The following is a 17,351-nucleotide window of genomic DNA, read 5'->3' as shown; positions in this document are numbered from 1 at the left end:
GTAATAAATAATGTTGTTTATGTTCTTTTTTTTCCTGTTAAGCCTTTAATTGTCATTAAAATGGATTTATAAAGCATACATAGTTCTCACTTTAGATTAGGTCACAAAACTGGATGAAGTTGAGTTAATAAAGCATTTATTAACATACAAATTAAGTATTAGTATATGTCTGAATAATAAGAATTATAAATGTTAATTTTAATATTTTTTTAATAATTTACTAACTCATTCTGAATGATCTTAATAAAACAACCTACTATGCTTAAGTAACTGGTTGGTAAATAATGCAAAAGTTAATTTAGTAATGACAAATCAATCATTAACAAAGTATGAAAACACAATTATTAAACACATTATAGATGTTGTTGTAAGTCAATAATTCAGCATTTGTATCAGCAGTTATAAAAAGTTTACTAATGTTTATTAATGTAGAGTTAATGCTTAACAGGTAACACATTCACTATTTGCTTATGGTTAATGAATGGTTCTTGGTGTGTAGTTATATAACGTGTTACCGAAAATTTTATCACAGACCGGGGGTGGGGTTTGGCAGGGGGCGGTGGTTTGTAGAATGCTAGGCGACCATCAGTGATGGAAAGAGTACTGAAAAATCATACTCAAGTTAAAGACTCTTATAAGCAAACAGGGTGGCCTAATTCCATGTGTTTTATAGTTTGTAATTTAAGTGCGGCAAATCATCTCATATAAGTCATTATCTAATAAATATTTTGTCACGTAAACACCTGCTATAATGCAAAATCAGTTGCCTCAAGACCCCACATGAGCACTTTTTCCATGACTTGTGCATCAAACAAGGCATTTACATAAGACCGGCTGCAGACAGATATTCATGCTGGAACAGAAGGCCAATCAATCATCATTTTGGCTGTAAGCAGGCATGTCGAGACGCCTCCGATATGGTTGCGACAGAAGGTAAGCTCCATAGGTGCTGGCACTCTCAGCTCCCTACTGAAAACTCATAATAGTCACACTGTGCGCCATCAATACACTACTCTCAACCCACTTGCAGTTGCTTATACACACTGATCCAAAACGACCTTAATGATCATTGAAAATATTAAGATTTTATATTGAAAATGTAGAATAAAATACAGCAAATTCATTTTATTAATGGTTATTATTTTCGTAAGATCAGATGCATTTATTTTCACATTGACTTTTCAGCTAAATCTCAAGATATTAGTACTGTAGATAACAACACATTTACCTTCAAATTCACCACATGTAGCACAAATTGAGTAACAGCAAAGTACAATGTTTTGTAATTTTTATTTTTAATCATCTACACACTTTTAATCTAATCAGTTTAATCAAAGAATGTTTAGATAGAAGTGTGTTACAGTGGGGAAAATAAGTATTGAACACGTCACCCTTTTTCACAGAAAACATATTTCTAAAGATACCGTTGACTTGAAATTTTCCCCGGATGTTGGTAACAACCAATGAAATTTATATATGCAAAGAAAACAAATCTAGTTAGTTTACAGATTAAGTTATGCATAATAAAATGAAATGACACAGGGAAAAAGTATTGAACACATGAAGAAAGGAAGTTAGGTAGTGAAAGCCCAGACAGCAGCTGAAATCTCTCAGTAGTAGTAACCCTCTGCCCTTAGTCAGTGTAAACAAATATCACTAGGTTCAGTTCGACATCTACATGAGCAGGAGGATGAAGATAAAACCAGGGTGGACATTTCAGCAAGACAATGATCCAAACACAGCCAAGGAAACTCTCAAATGCTTTCAGAGAAAGAAAAATAAGGTAGAATAGCCCAGCCAATCACCTGACCTGAATATAAAATACAAATCGAAGATCAGATTTAATATTCTGTTGAAGTCTATGGAAAAACTCACACCTGAGCGATGCGTCTGACTTCGTTCTCCGTCTGAGAGGCATCTTGAATCACATGTCTACAGCTGCTTTAGAAATATTATTCCTAGGAAAATAACACTTGATGAATACTTTTTCCTTCGCTGTATGAAGGAAAGCAACGTGATGCCTACGAGCATAGTTATTATATTCTTATTTGTTATTTACAATTACAATTAGTTTGGAAATAAATAGCTTTTCAGCCCTCTTCCTTCCCGTAAATGAAAACCCTATAAGCATCGGTCATATTGTGGTTTCATGTTCTCATGTATCGTAATATAAATAGTGTATTGACAGACTATTCCTGCTATTTCAGGCTTCAGGTGTTATTTTTTTCCTCAGTGAAAGATCTTTCATGCCTATTTTTAGGATTTCCAGTTTTAGCTCTTGGTGGAGGGGAGTTATGGGCTGGGGGAGGGGTGAACAGCACTCGCAGAGGAAGCACACAGAACTCGGGGATCATGGGATGCGTGGAACTACTGAATGCCATGCTGCACACAATGAAAGATGCACGATCACCCAGGCATTCAGGTTCTGGTTTGATTTTTTTGAAGACATGACTGGGACCTCTCAGGAAATATTTCAGAAGAATTTATTATAAATGTTAAAACATTATAACATATATAAACAGTATAAAAATGTTTTTTTAACAACAATATCTAAAGAACATTACAGGTAGAGTTTACCCAAAAATGACAATGTCCTCAATATTTACTCACATGTTAGTGGTTGTAATTTGTTTATGAATCTTTATTCAGCAGCCATTGACATCCTTTTGAACAAAAAATATGAGTAATGGAAGTCAATGGCTGTCTTTTCCCAACATTCTTCAGAATATCTTTCTTTGTGTTTAACAGAAGAGAGAAACTTAAACAGGTTTGGAATGTGTGGAAGGTGGGTAAGTGATGGTGGAATTGTCATTTTTGGGTGCACTATCCCTTTAATATAATATTCTCAAATAATATTGAGAAGTAAAATTGTAGTATGTAAATCAATAATACATCTTTGAGATCATGCAAAATAAGTATTGAATATGTCATGATTTTCCCAATAAATATATTTCAAAAGGAGCCATTGAAATGAAATTGACCCAGATCCAATCCAAACATACAGATAAACCAAGACAAAAAAATCAGAAAAGTTACTTAACATAACAATAGAGCAACACAAGGAGTTAGTACTGAACTGCTGAAATGTATTTAATAGTTTTTATAAAAGGCTTTTTTTGTTAGTAACAAAAAAAATCCCAGTCTAACATTGTTGGACGGTTCTGTGGGTCTCATCTATGAAACATTATTAGCATTAGTTCTTATTTTCTATTGGGTTCAGGTCAGGGAATTGGCTGGGCCATTCTAGCAGCTTTATTTTCTTTCTCTGAAAATGGTTTTGAGTTTTTTTGGCTGTGTTTGCAATGATTGTCTTGGTAAAATGTCCAACCTGGTTTCATCTTCATCATCTGGTAATGTAAGTTTGAAGCAGAAAATATGAATTTACACTGACAAGAAGCAGGGTTTCTTTCTAACTACTAAGAGATTTTTAGCTGCTGTCTGGTCATCCTATGCCTTTTTACATCTTCCTTTCTTCATGTGTTCAATACTTTTTTCCTTTGTCGTTTTATTTTATTACATACAAATTCCAAACTATTTAGTTAAGTTGCCTTTATGTGTATGGATTACTTTGGTTGTTACTGACATTTGTTGAACATTTCAGGTCAACAGCAACTTTAGAAACATGTTTTCTGAGAAAAATGGTGACCCATTCAATAATTATTTTACCCACTGTTTAAGTTTATTTTATTAATGATCAAATAACCTATAAAAATAATGATTTGCCGACTGAGAAATCTAAACTTGCTTGATATTTTGACCCTACAATAAGAGGTCATTGTATTTCAGGCTTCATGTGTTATCAGTTTGTAAATCTATGAAATATGACCTTTAGTTCTTATTTTCTATTGGGTTCAGGTCAGGGAATTGGCTGGGCCATTCTAGCAGCTTTATTTTCTTTTCTGAAACAAGATGGGAGTTTCCTTGGCTGTGTTTACAATAATTATCTTGGTTAAATGTCCACCCTGGTTTCATCTTTTTCATCTGGTAGGTTTTTCATCTCATGTAGGTTTTGAGACTGAAGCTGAAAATATTTTGATTCAACTATAAGAGGTCATTGTACTATTCAAAACAGGAGAGAAAATAACCTCTTGGTTCTGTAAATGAGGATCGTTTTTATTTCAAAAAAGAAAAATATGTCTATTTTCAAGTATGTTTAAATATTTTAAATAAAAAAAACATGAGAAAATAATGAATAAACTTGTTTTATTATTATTTCAATGTTGTCGCGTATACTTTCTGGACTCAATAATGCTTTTGACAAACACTCAGCTGGTCCATGCCACACAAAACAAGTTGAGTTACCCTAGCAACCATTGGGTCTGCAGCATAACTATTTTTAGAACCCGCTCGTGATGTGTGTGCAATAAGGGGTTAAAGGTGTGATATAACACATCAGATACGAATACAAACGGAAAAACAAGATCACTCAATACTCCCTATTGTAATATCTTCTTTTGTTTTCTTATGGATTGTGTGAAAACATACTGATCGACTTAAATGTCTAATTGTAAGCTCATGATAATGCACTTGAAAGGAGCATTTCCTGTCAGATACCTTAGCACTTGGATTAAAAATAGTTTGGGTTTTGATACTAAAAAAGAAAATGTGAAGATTCTGACACCCTCATGGGTGACACAGTGGCTCAGTGGTTAACACTGTCGCCTCACAACAAGAAGGTCACTGGTTCAAGTTACGATCAGTTGCATTTTTTTGTGTGGAGTTTGTATGTTCTCCCCGTGTTGGCGTGGGTTTCCTCTGGGTGCTCCGGTTTCCCCCACAGTCCAAAGATATGCAGTACAGATGAATTGAATAAACTAAATTGGCTGTAGTGTATGTGTGGGAATAAATGTGTATGGGTGTTTCCCAGTACTGGGTTGCAGCTGGAAGGGCATCCGCTGTGTAAAACATATGCTGGATAAATTGGTGGTTCATTCCACTATGGCAATCCCTGATGAATTTAGCGACTAAGTCGAAGGAAAATGAATGAACAAATTACACCCTCATGTTGTTCCCAACCTGTACTATGTGCAGTACTATGTGCTTTACCTATGTCATTTATTCTCAGGTAAAGCACATATGGAAGTTATTTTAAAATGTTAACCACTTTTATAGATATAAACATAAAAAACAAGCAGATAGAACAAAAAAAAGTATCAGAAAAGTTGGATTTGGCATATTTGGCATTGTATTCAGCAATATGAAATGCAATCTTTTAGGTGTAACACGATTTAGTAATTAATTTAAGAGAACATGAATGGAACATTACATACAGTACAGTACAAATAATTTCTTTTCTGTGTTATATAATAACAACAATAATAATAATAATAATAATAATAATAATAGTTTTACTGCAGCACAAATATGCTGATATAGTAACAATAATAATACTTTTTTGTTTTGTGGCGAATACAATTCTTGTTTGCTATTAATAGTAATAATTACTAAAACCTAAAAGAACTAGCTTAATTTATTACTGAAAACTCTCATGAATTAAGTTTGTCAAACATTAATTGTTTAATTATAACAAGTCAATGTAATTTGCTTTCACTTTTTACAGTCTAATTTAGCTGAATCGAACATTTAAAACAAATAAATTGTCCAAAAACAAATGGCAAAAATTGTGATGTTTCAGCTCATTTTAAACAAGTAGTTAAAACAAGCAGATTTTTCCCCTCTTTTGTTTTACTGTAAAAAAAAAAAATGCTGGCTTCCGTACAATTCCTTCATGTTAAGACTTTTGAAGTTAACTTTATTGTTTTTACAAATGTAAGTGGATTGAACACAAAACAATTAAGTTTTGTGTTCAATCTTCCCCCCAAAATTTATTTCAGCTCATTTTAAATTAGTCTGAAGAAGCAGCAAAAATAAATAGTTTTTTTAGTGTACGCTACATTGCAAAAAGATATTTACTTAAAACAATCAGTCAATCCACTGCCTTAAAAGTGACAAATTGATTGTACTTAAAAAATATAAGTAATTCTGTTGTAACTTAGAACTGTTAAGTTTACGTAACTTAATTGTTTAATTACAAACAGAGATTATTTACTTAATAATGTTAAGGCAATGGGTTTACTCACACATTTAAAGTAGTGTCAACGCAACAGTTTTTACAGTGTGGTTAAAATTAGGTTCAGGGATAGATTTAGGGTTAGTTATTACCCTGTTTATGTAATGACTAAGTCAATAGTATATTCATATGAAACAATAGGACTAAAATATGCACTGCCTTATCATGCAGCCGGCGCAATAAGGCGCAAGACGTGTTTGCTGCAGTTTGTTGCTATTTTCAGACCAGCACTATCCTAATTTTCATGTTTTGTGCCACGCTGTTTAAAAGCAAATCCATTTGCCCACTTTGTGGACTCATGGGTATGCCAGTCTAAAAAAGAGGTGTGTTAAGTCGCATTGATGGCGCGCGTTGCTTTTTTGAGGAACTGAAATAGACTGTGCAATTGACCAACAAAAAGCTGGTTTAAAATCCAGTGCAGAGTTTGTTAAGTATCTGCTTATGTGGGTCCAAACACTTACACATTTCTTAATACACAGGACGTGCAGCAATAAAGAATTAAAATGTTACAAAAATGTTTTTCTACATAAATATAAAAAAAAAACACTTCCTTCATGCCTTTTTCACCTTGGGGGACTTTTTCAGTTTATTTATAACAATTCGCAGTTGTTTAATGTTATTATTATTAGCAGTATTATTTAATATATGCATATTTATATTTGTTTTAATAAATACTAGTTTAGATTTGTCCACCTGTAAGGTTTTGGAGACGTCGGCATCACCATATGGGGCATAAGAATAAGACGTGTGTTTGGATGTAACTCAGTTGTTTGACTACACTTTGCTATTATTGTTCATTTATTTATTTGTTGGAAATAAGAACTGAATTTAGAAATAGTTTTGAAACAAATCCTTGTGCTTAACAAACAAAATTAAATATGTAGGCTAGTGGATGTCTTCAGTAGTTTCAACCATTTTCTCACTCCACGAAAGTAAAGGAGTAAAGAGTAAAAGTAAAGTAAAAAGAAAGTAAAGAGGGAGAATGGAGGAGGCTCATTCTTTGACCTTGCACAAATGGTCTGTTTAACTGTTTTCTCACTAGTGAAGCATTCAGTTTTTCCACTTACAAGTCTGCCATGTAAATAGCAGATGCACCATGGCGACAAATAATTTTTTACAATCTTATTTGCTCAAATAATAAAAGAAAAACTCGATGATTTTATAAAGACGTTCGGAAAAAGGGAAAAAATTTGTGAGACTGATAACAGCAGACCGAGCAGACAGTAATGTCAAGTTAACTCTCCTGTCCTATAGGCATTGTGGATTTGGAAATGCCTTTAAGGCTTTTGCGCCTTGCACTTTAGACATTCCACCTAGATCGTTAAAATTGAGCGCAAAGCCATATTGTCTTCCAAACAGACCAAAATTTAAGTTGAGGCTCGTACACACCGGGACGCTTTTGGTTTGCGTTTAACGTCAGTGTTTTTCAAGACGTTTTTCTGGATTAAAACCCAAGCTATTTTCACTGGCGTCGAGCAGAAGGGTATGCAAAATCACTCCTTGACGTTGAACAGCACTCTTTTTGTTTCCGACACCAGCTTCTAACACAGAAGAAAAAAGAAGAGAGAGAGTTGACACGTTTGTTGTTAAAGTTACTGGCGATTCGAACAAGCATGGATGGTTCAAGTAGCAGCTCCAGCTTTAGCGATGAAGAAAGGATTATTGATCATCAGAGCAATAAGCAGTTTCACGTTCATGTTGCCTCTGGGCATGTTCTTCAATGTGTGCTCGCATTGACAGTTTTGCACTTGAGCGCCTCCAAGTGCTGTTTACTGTAACTTCAGCAGCTTCGTGCACGTGAACAAAAGTGCCAATCTGATTGGTGGAGAAGGTTTTGACGCGGCGCCTCGAAACAAAACAACGAGCATGAGGCGTTTCTTTAAAAATGACGCTTTTACGCCTGGAATTTGCACATTGGTGTGCATAATCACATTAGCGCAATTTATTTAGTCACGAGGCGTTAAACGTTGACGGAAAAGGTGAGCAAAAAACGTCCCGGTGTGCACGGCCCTTTATTTGCTAAAAGTATTCCTCTCAACTCCCATATCAACAGTTCTTTGATGTAAAACTTCCATTTAAGCAGTGATTCCACATTTCACTGACTTGCTACATCAATACACATTCTCAATCAAATTGTTTCTTGCTTTTTTGTTTTTTTTTATTGCACATTTATGTTCTTTTAAAAGTTTAATAGCTTGCATTTACATTCCACAAAACATCTCTGAAAGACATGAAGATTGGTCAGTGGTGATAGAATAATGTTCCTTTTTTTTCTTCTTCTGCTGTATTTTGAAAGTGTTTTTCCAGAGAGTCGCATTCCTCAGTGTGAAACAAGGTGAACTAATGTATTCCTTGAAATATTCTAGCAGCTGGTGAGACCGAGATTTCCTGGCTTATATCCTGAGCTCTCAAACCCACCGTCTTTATCTCGATGAATATTTCAAAGCGTTCGTTTACAACGTGTGATATTTTAAAACGGCCCTCGCCCCTGAGATTTTATAAATGTAGATTTTTCAGAGACGTATTTCCGAGGAAGATGCCCATATAGTGTGCGGTGTGCATTAACGTGGAGAGGCATTCTGGGAGTAGCTGGAAAGGTCACAGAATAAAAGGTTAATTGAGACGCTGTGGTTCAGAGAGATAGTAATAGCAAGCAAGCACTTGTCTCCTTTATGGCTAGATAAACAGTGTAGTGAATTGTTAGTTGTAAAATAAGATTGGGAGTATGAGAATCGATTAGACTTTTATGTATGTTTTGTATTTCGTGTCTTCTGTTGGTTGTATATGAGAATCATCGCAAAGGTGGTTATAGATGTAGGTTTCGAAAGGCAAAGAATTTTGCCGATGGCATTTTTAATGCAAGACTAAACACACACACATACAGTTGAAGTCAGAATTATTAGCCTTCCTGAATTTTTAGCCGCCCTGTATATATATATTTTCCCCAAATTTTTGTTTAAAGAAAAGATTTTTTTTCCACATATCTAAACATAATAGTTTTAATAACTCATTTTAAATAACTGATTTCTTTTATTTTTGCCAAGATGACAGTAAATGAAATTTGACAAGATATTTGTCAAGATACTAACATTCCAGCCTGATCTCACAAGAAAACGTAAGTATTTTACGTTTTGCCAGTTTAGTAGCTAATTCGTACGAATTTGTACGAGTTTAGTCGAACAAAATTGTTCGATTTTAAAAAGGAGGTGTGACACCTGATCCCACCCCTAATCCCAATCATCATTGGGGGATGAGCAAATCATACTTAAATGTACGAATTAGATTGTACGAATTCGTACGAATTAGCCACTGAATGAAAAAGTTACAAATTGCCGTGAGATTGTGTTGAATATTCAGCTTAAAGTGATATTTAAAGGCTTAACTTGATTAATTAGGCAGGTTAGGGTAATTCGGCAAGTCATTGTATAACAGTGATTTGTTCTGTTGACAGAAAAAAAAATTCTTAAAAGGGCTAATAATATTGAGCTTACAGCGGAATGAACTGCCAACATATCCAGCACGTTTTTAAGCAGCGGATGCCCTTCCAGCCGCAACCCATCTCTGGGAAACATCCACACATACACATACACACACACACTATGGACATTTTAGCCCACCCAATTCACCTGTACCACATGTCTTTGGACTGTGGGGGAAACCGGAGAACCCGGAGGAAACCCATGCGAACACAGGGAGAACATGCAAACTCTACACAGAAACGCCAACTGAGCCGAGGTTCGAACTAGCGACCCAGCGACCTTCTTGCTGTGAGGCGACAGCACTACCTACTACGCCATTGCGTTGCCATATATTACAGGAAATACTGTGAAATTTTCCTTGCTCTGTTTTTATAAATTGGGAAATATTTGAACAATTGGGCCAATAATTGACTTCAACTGTAAATAAATGCCCATAATGCCCATAAATACTTATCAGCTGCCTTGTTAACATAATCAGTAAGAATCTCTACATACAGTTGATTTTATTAATTTAACTAATAAAATTAATAAATTTTGAACACTCCATTTAAATAAGTGTGTCTGTTTTAAAGGAACATGACACCCAAAAATGACAATAAACCATTTTTTAACACACTTTCAAGCCGTCCTCGGTGCTTAGGACTTTTTTCTTGTAGTGGTTTTTAATGCTTTTAAATGCACATAAATTCATCATAAAACTAATCCCTATGTCTTATGAAGTTGTTCAAAGTGGAGCAGTGTTGGGCAATGATTACACTTTTTAAAATCCTGATTAATTGGATAGTTGTCTGCGATTCAATCGTGATTAATCGCATTATGCACTAAAATCAATAAAGATTTTAAAAGTATGTATTTCTTGTGTATGAACAAGTACAGCATTTTAGAAGTCAAAATGTTTGGGCTCTATTTTGACGGTCCATGCGCAAAACGCAGGGGGCAAACACTTTCAGGGCATGTCAGAACGCATTTTTGCTAATATAAGGATCCGCTAATATAAATCCGCTTTGCGCCGTGGCGCATGGTCTAAAAGGGTTCAGTTTATTTTCTTAATGAGTTATAGGTGTGTTTTGAGAATAAACCAATCAGAGTCTCATCTCCCATTCCCTTTAAGAGCCAGTTGCATCGTGCCATAAGCGCATTTGCTATTTACATGACGTAAAGTAAGTGGAAGTGGAAAAACTGAGTGTTTCACTAGCAAGAAAACAGTAAACAGAGTATCTACAGCGCGAAAATGAGAGATAAACTTATTAAATTTTTACTTTCGCTCTCGTGTATAGAGAAACCTTGTACGCACAGACATCAATTAGCCTATAAATAATACATTTTGTTTGTTAGGCGCAAATATTTGTTTCAAAACTACTTCTAAATTCAGTTCTAATTTCCAGCAAGTATTTTATACAAAAGCAAATTTTCATGAATGAACTGAATAAGCCTCTTGAGATAAAGAAAGCATGAAAATATGGTTTTTATATTTATGTAGGCTAGAAAATAATATGTTTTGAAATATTTTAATATATCCTTATTATATCCTATATATCTATATATCTATCTATCTATCTATCTATCTATCTATCTATCTATCTATCTATCTATATATATATATATATATATATCTATATATATATATATATATATATATATATATATATATATATATATATATATATATATATATATATATATATATATATATATAAATTCTTTTACATATGTAAAGATATTTGTGTATTGCTCTACATCTTGTGTGTATTAAGCAATGTTTAAGCGAGGCGCACAACTAACGCGCTCTGCGCTGGACAATAGACCGGCTTTGATCTGGTCTATAGAACAGACTATTATAGTTTCTCAAAATAGCAATGCACCAGCAACGTGCCTCAACACGCCTCTTTTTCTGGACTAGAACACCTATGGGCACACATATGAGCGCAAATGCATTGGCTACTTAAACAGCGTGGAGAAAAACGTCAAAACGACTCTCGCGCCAAGCTGAAACTAGCAAACAACAATTGCGTCACGCCTTGGGCCACATTGCGCCGGGTGTATGATAGGGCCCAATGTATGACATGGAATGTAACACGCATTTCTAGTAAAAACTTCATTGAGAGTAGACGAACAAGAGTCAAATAATAAATAAATGATTACAAGAAAATCTTTTTGTTGTTGTTGTTGTTGTTGTTGTTGTTGTTGTTGTTGTTAATAAAGGTTTATTCAACTTTCTTCTGGAAACAATAATATTGAACAAGTAGGAACTGTGAAAATGTATGACCCTCCCTAATCCATCCCTTTATACAAATAAATAAATAAATATTAGAAATAAATAATATAAATCAAATAAATCAGTAATAGTAATAGTAATAAGTAATAGAACGATAAACAATAAACGATCAAGCTGTTTTTGTTCAAAGCTTTCTTTGAAGAAGCTTTGATTTCTCAATGTGTTTACAAAACAATATGTTTCATAACACGTTTGTCATTAAAACATTTTTTGTTGACTACTGTTAATACTTTATTAGGTTTTTATTATGTTATTTATATGTTTCTGCAATGTTAATGTTAGTATTCTATCATTTTAGCTCTAATGGATGCTGTGTGTCATTTTTTTTTTTACATTATTTCTGAACAACCAAATGTTGGAACACATATCCCATGGTCATATTCCTGGATGACAATGACAATTAGATTAATCTTGCTTGAACGCTTCATTTTCATATGAAATTGACCTAATTGACCCTGTAGAAAGAAGACAGTAGACACTCGAGGGGGTGCTCACATTGTCAGCACAAGGCCAGAAATAAATTCATGCCTTGATGGGAATAAAATTTGTGACATTGCGCAAGGTCATGGAAGCAATGTTGTGGCGAACGGGCACCATAATCAAAGATGATCCTAAAGATGGTTAGAATTTTTTTTTTATTTTTGTATAAATAATTAATTTCTCAATTAGTGATCACTTCAGAAAAATTAAGGCCATTAGTTCTTATTAACTGCACAGAATAAATGAGTACACCACTTTTAAAAAATAAATATTTGCATTTCTCAGTAAATATGGGCATTTTTGCTGCTTTTAAACAATAGTTTTATTACATAGTTATAGTGATTAAACATAATATGAGTTTGGTCACCAAACAACAATAGGATTAGAAAAAAAAAACTTAAAAATTGAAACTAAATTTATCTTGATTTTTCCTCTTTATTAAACTTGTATTTAATATTAATATTTTAATTTAATATTTGGTTCTTTGGTTATTTTATTAAACGATCTCTGGCTTTGGTAGTGATCAATCTTGTGTTTATACACACATACACCCACCAGGCACTCTATTAGGCATATCTTACTAGTACCAAATTGGACCCCCTTTTGCATTCAGAGCTGCCTTAATACTTCCTGGCATAGATCCAACAAGGTACTGTAAATATTCCTTGCAATCATGCGGTTGATGCAGATTTGTCGGCTGCACATCCATGATGTGAATCTCCTGTTCCACCACATCCCAAATGTGCTGTATTGGATTGAGATCTGGTGACTGAGGAGGCCATTTTATTACAGTGAGCTCATTGTCACGTTCAAGAAACCAGTCTGAGATGATTCACGCTTTATGACATGGCATGGTATTCTGCTGGAAATAGGCATAAGAAGATGGGTGCACTGTGGTCATAAAGGGATGGACATGGTCAAGAACAGAACTTAGGTACTAATGGGCTTAAAGTGTGCCAAGTACCCCCCAAATACCCCCCACACTATTGCACCACCACTACCAGCCTGAGCCGTTGATACAAGGCAGGATGGATCCATGCTTTCATGTTGTTGATGCCAAATTCTGACCCTACACTCATCAGACCAGGCAACGTTTTTCCAATCTTTTATTGTCCAATTTTGGTGATCATGTTGTGCGTTGAGAGATGCTTTTCTGCAGATCTCTGTTGTAACGAGTGGTTATTTGAGTTACTGTTACCTTTCTATTAGCTGGAACCAGCCGTTCTCCTCTGACCTCTGGCATCAACAAGGCATTTGCGCCCACAGAACTGCCGCTCACTGGATATTTTCTCTTTTTAAGACCATTCTCTGTAAACCCTAGAGATGGTTGTGCGTGAAAATCCCAGTAGATCAGCAGTTTCTGAAATGCTCAGACCAGCCTGTCTGGCACCAACAACCATGCCACATCCAAAGTCACTTAAACCACCTTTCTTCCCCATTCTGATGCTCAGGTTGAATTGCTGCCATGTGATTGGCTGATTAGACATTTACATCAACTAGCAGTAGAACAGGTGTACCTAATAAAGTGGCCAGTGAGTGTATATATGATAGTAAAGCATCCTATAGGACATAATAGGATTTCATTTAAAATGTAGGCAAAGCACATTTAATACACAATGATAATTTAAAAGGCTTTGCATGAACAAGAATAAAGGACAAAATACAAGTATGAGTAACAACAGAGAATAAAAATGATTAAAAACAGATTAATTAAGATTAACAGATCACATTAAGATAAATCTGGGGTGTATTCATTTATGCTGAACACTACAAATACTGTATATATGGCCTTCAGGTTGCATACTTCTGGGACTGCGTGTGCCAGCCAAACAACTTGGAAATACGTGTTATGTAAATACACTAGCAGTACACTGCTCCATTACTGCTAAATCACGGGTGTAATTCAAGGTAGCAGCAACCTGTCAAATGAGGAATTACTGAATGTTCCTGTCGCTGCTAAGCCTCAAACTCAAGGGTGTTGTCTTTTCAGTTAGCAATGTGTCATTTCCATAAGCAGAAAGGTCTTCTTCGTGAAAACGAGCTAAAGTTGCAGCTTGTTTGTGGCTAAAAATCCTTCATACAGTATTGTAGATCGCTCACACACACACACACACACACACACACACACACAAACACACACACACCTGCTAATACCTCCCATTTAGTTTTGGTTGTCCTTCTTGAACAGCTAAATGAATGTTTTGGTCTATTCAACTGAATAGATTTTGATTTAATTGCATTATCGATGCTGTAAAAGCTCAAGTATGCCTTGTGTAATTTTAAGAATACACATTATTTTGGAAAATGTACCTTTTTTGTCTTTAATTAATTGTATTTAGAGGTTGATTAATATCAGTGCATTATTTGAAAGTATTTGACTCCCTGTATTCCATAAAATAATCAAATATGCTCATATAAAACAGTACAGATGTCTTTAAAATAGTTTTTGCATTGTGAAGACTAGGGTTGGGTACTGAAATGGCACCGGTTTGCACCAGACCGAATCAGTGTATGAATTTCAGTGCCTAATTTTGGTGCCACTGGTGCTGTGGCAATGACGTAAGAAGCATTAGGAGAATCAAGCACGATCGGCAATGTTAGGTGTTTGTTCTTGTTGCTTTGCGACGTATGGAAGGCAACACTCGCAGTACAGCACATCTGGTGAGCAACTCCTTTATGATTCGTCAACCCGCATGATCGCGTTCATCAAATTTGCCTAAATTAAGCCTTCTAAAGTGTGGCTATATTTTAAAAGGAAGAATTCTGACACAGCAACGTGAAGCAGACAAGTTATTTTTTGTCCTTTCCTTTGTCTTTCCTTTTCTTTTATCACTTCCTTCTTTCCTTCCTTTTTTGTCTTTTTTTCACCCTGCTTTTCTTTTTTCTTCGTTCCTTTTTTCCTACCTTTCATTATTTATTTTCTTTCTTTCTTTTTCTTCCTTCTTTCCATCTATTCTTCCTTTTTCTGAACTTTCTTTAATCCTTCCTTTTCTTTTCTTTTCTCCCTTCCTTTCTTCTTTCCTACTTCTTTCTTTCTTTTTTTCTTTCTTTCTTTCCTTCTTTCTTTTCATTCTTTCGATTTTCTCTTTTGACCTTTTGTCCTTCCTTTTCTTTTCTCACTTCCTTTCTTCTTTCCTACCTTTCTCTTTGTTTCTTGCTTTCTTTCTTTCTTTATATTTTCTCCTTCCTTCTTTCCTTCTTTTTTTCTTTTGTCCTTTCTTTCGTCCTGCTTTTCTTTTTTCTTCCTTTCTTCTTTCCTACCTTTTATTATTTATTTTATTTCTTTCTTTTTCTTCCTTCTTTCCATCTATTCTTTCTTTTTTGACCTTTCTTTTATCCTTTCTTCCTTTTCTTTTCTCCCATCCTTACTTCTTTCCTACTTTTTCTTTCTTTCATCCATTCTTTCCTTCTTTCTTTTCATTTTTTCTATTTTCTCTTTTGACCTCTTTTGTCCTTCCTTCCTTTTCTTTTCTCCTCTCCTTTCGTCTTTCCTACTTTTTCGTTCGTTCTTTCTTTCTTTCTTTCTTTCTTTCTTTCTTTCTTTCTTTCTTTCTTTCTTTCTTTCTTCTTCCTTCATTTCTTCCATTCTTTCTATTTTCTCTTTTGACCTCTTTTGTTCTTCCTTCCTTTTCTTTTCTCTCTTCCTTTCTTCTTTCTTACACTTCTCTTTCTTTCTTTCTTTCTTTCTCTTTCCTTTCTTTCTTTTGTTCTTATTTTCATATTTTTCTCTCTTTCTTCTTTCTATCATTCTTCCTTCCATTCTTTCTTCTTTTCCTTGCTTTTTAACTTTTGTTTTTTCTTATTTTATTTTTGTCGTTCTTTCTTATTTCTTTTCTTTGCTTCCTTTCTTTCTTCTTTTCTTTCTTTTTTCTTTCTTTCTTTCTTTCTTTCTTTCTTTCTTTCTTTTCCTTTCTTTCTTTCCATCTTTCTTACTTCCTTCTTCCTTCTTTTCTTCCTTTCTTGTTGTCTTTTTGGTTGGTTGTGGGTTGTGATAGGTGGTTATAATGTCACAACATTTTGTAAATATTTATTCTGTAAATTGTACATTTTACATTACTTTTTAAATTTTACATTCTTAAAAAATCTAAACTCTGTATTCATTCATTCATTTTCTTTTCGGCTTAGTCCCTTTATTAATCCGGGGTCGCCATAGCGGAATTAAACGTTAACTTATCCAGCACGTTTTTACACAGCAGATACCCTTCCAGCTGCAACCCATCTCTGGGAAATATCCACACACACTCATTCCCACTCATGCACTATGGACAATTTAGCCCTCCCAATTCACCTGTACCGCATGTCTTTGGACTGTGGGGGAAACCGGAGCACCCAGAGGAAACCTCCACACAGAAACGCCAACTGACTCAGCCGAGGCTCAAACCAGCGACCTTCTCACTGTGAGGTGACAGCACTACCTACTGCGCCACTGTGTCGCCCTAAACTCTGTATTATAAATGTTTAGAGCAAATGAAGGAAGCGTTTCATCACTTTTCTCTCAGTAACTGCCAGTTCCAGTTGCTCACTGAGAATATAGCACAAATGTAGTACCGCATCATCTGCGTAGAATTCTGGTATGTTAGCAGGCAATTCATTTTCTTCCTGATTGCATAAATATGCCACTGCTGTTGTTTTAGCCAAAACCCTTTAAATGTAATTTGTGTAATTATGAAGTGAAAAGAGCTTAGGGACTGTTGCAAGAGAGACCCTTTCCCAGAATGCATTTATTTCCCTAATTAATTGCGAGCCTTCTCCGCCAGTTCTCTGAAGCTTGTGTGGGTTTTTGTTGGTGGAATTTAAAGGAAAAAGTCAAAAATTGCAATTTTATGTATTATTCCAAAAGTGTATGCTGTTGTTTTTCTGTAGAACAAAACCCTTTTAAATTTTATTTATTTATTTATTTATTTATTTATTTATTTTATTCTTTAAATTTTATATTTATAGTTTTATTCTTTAAATATTTTTATTTATTTATTTATTTTAATTCTTTAAATTTATTTTTTATAGTTTTATCCTTTAAATTTTATTTTTAATTTTTATTTTTGGTTTG

The 17,351-nt window shown here is 34.5% G+C and overlaps 1 protein-coding gene across 10 annotated transcripts in view; it reads left to right on the top strand.

The window, feature by feature from the left end:
• The window catches only part of acot7 (acyl-CoA thioesterase 7), a 138,593-nt gene that overhangs the window by 107,042 nt on the left and 14,200 nt on the right, over positions 1–17,351 (top strand). Inside the window, exon 9 of one of the 10 annotated variants that reach the window (XM_073909340.1) lies at positions 2,261–4,211. The exons of the other annotated variants lie outside the window; for them this stretch is intronic. The gene's annotated coding sequence lies outside the window, so the exon portion shown is untranslated. Of the gene's footprint in view, positions 1–2,260; positions 4,212–17,351 lie in introns of those variants that run through there. 10 annotated transcript variants of the gene reach the window in all.

The sequence above is a fragment of the Danio rerio genome, chromosome 8 (genome assembly GCF_049306965.1).
Source record: "Danio rerio strain Tuebingen ecotype United States chromosome 8, GRCz12tu, whole genome shotgun sequence".
NCBI lineage: Eukaryota > Metazoa > Chordata > Actinopteri > Cypriniformes > Danionidae > Danio > Danio rerio.
This window is presented reverse-complemented; position numbering and strand designations above follow the sequence as displayed.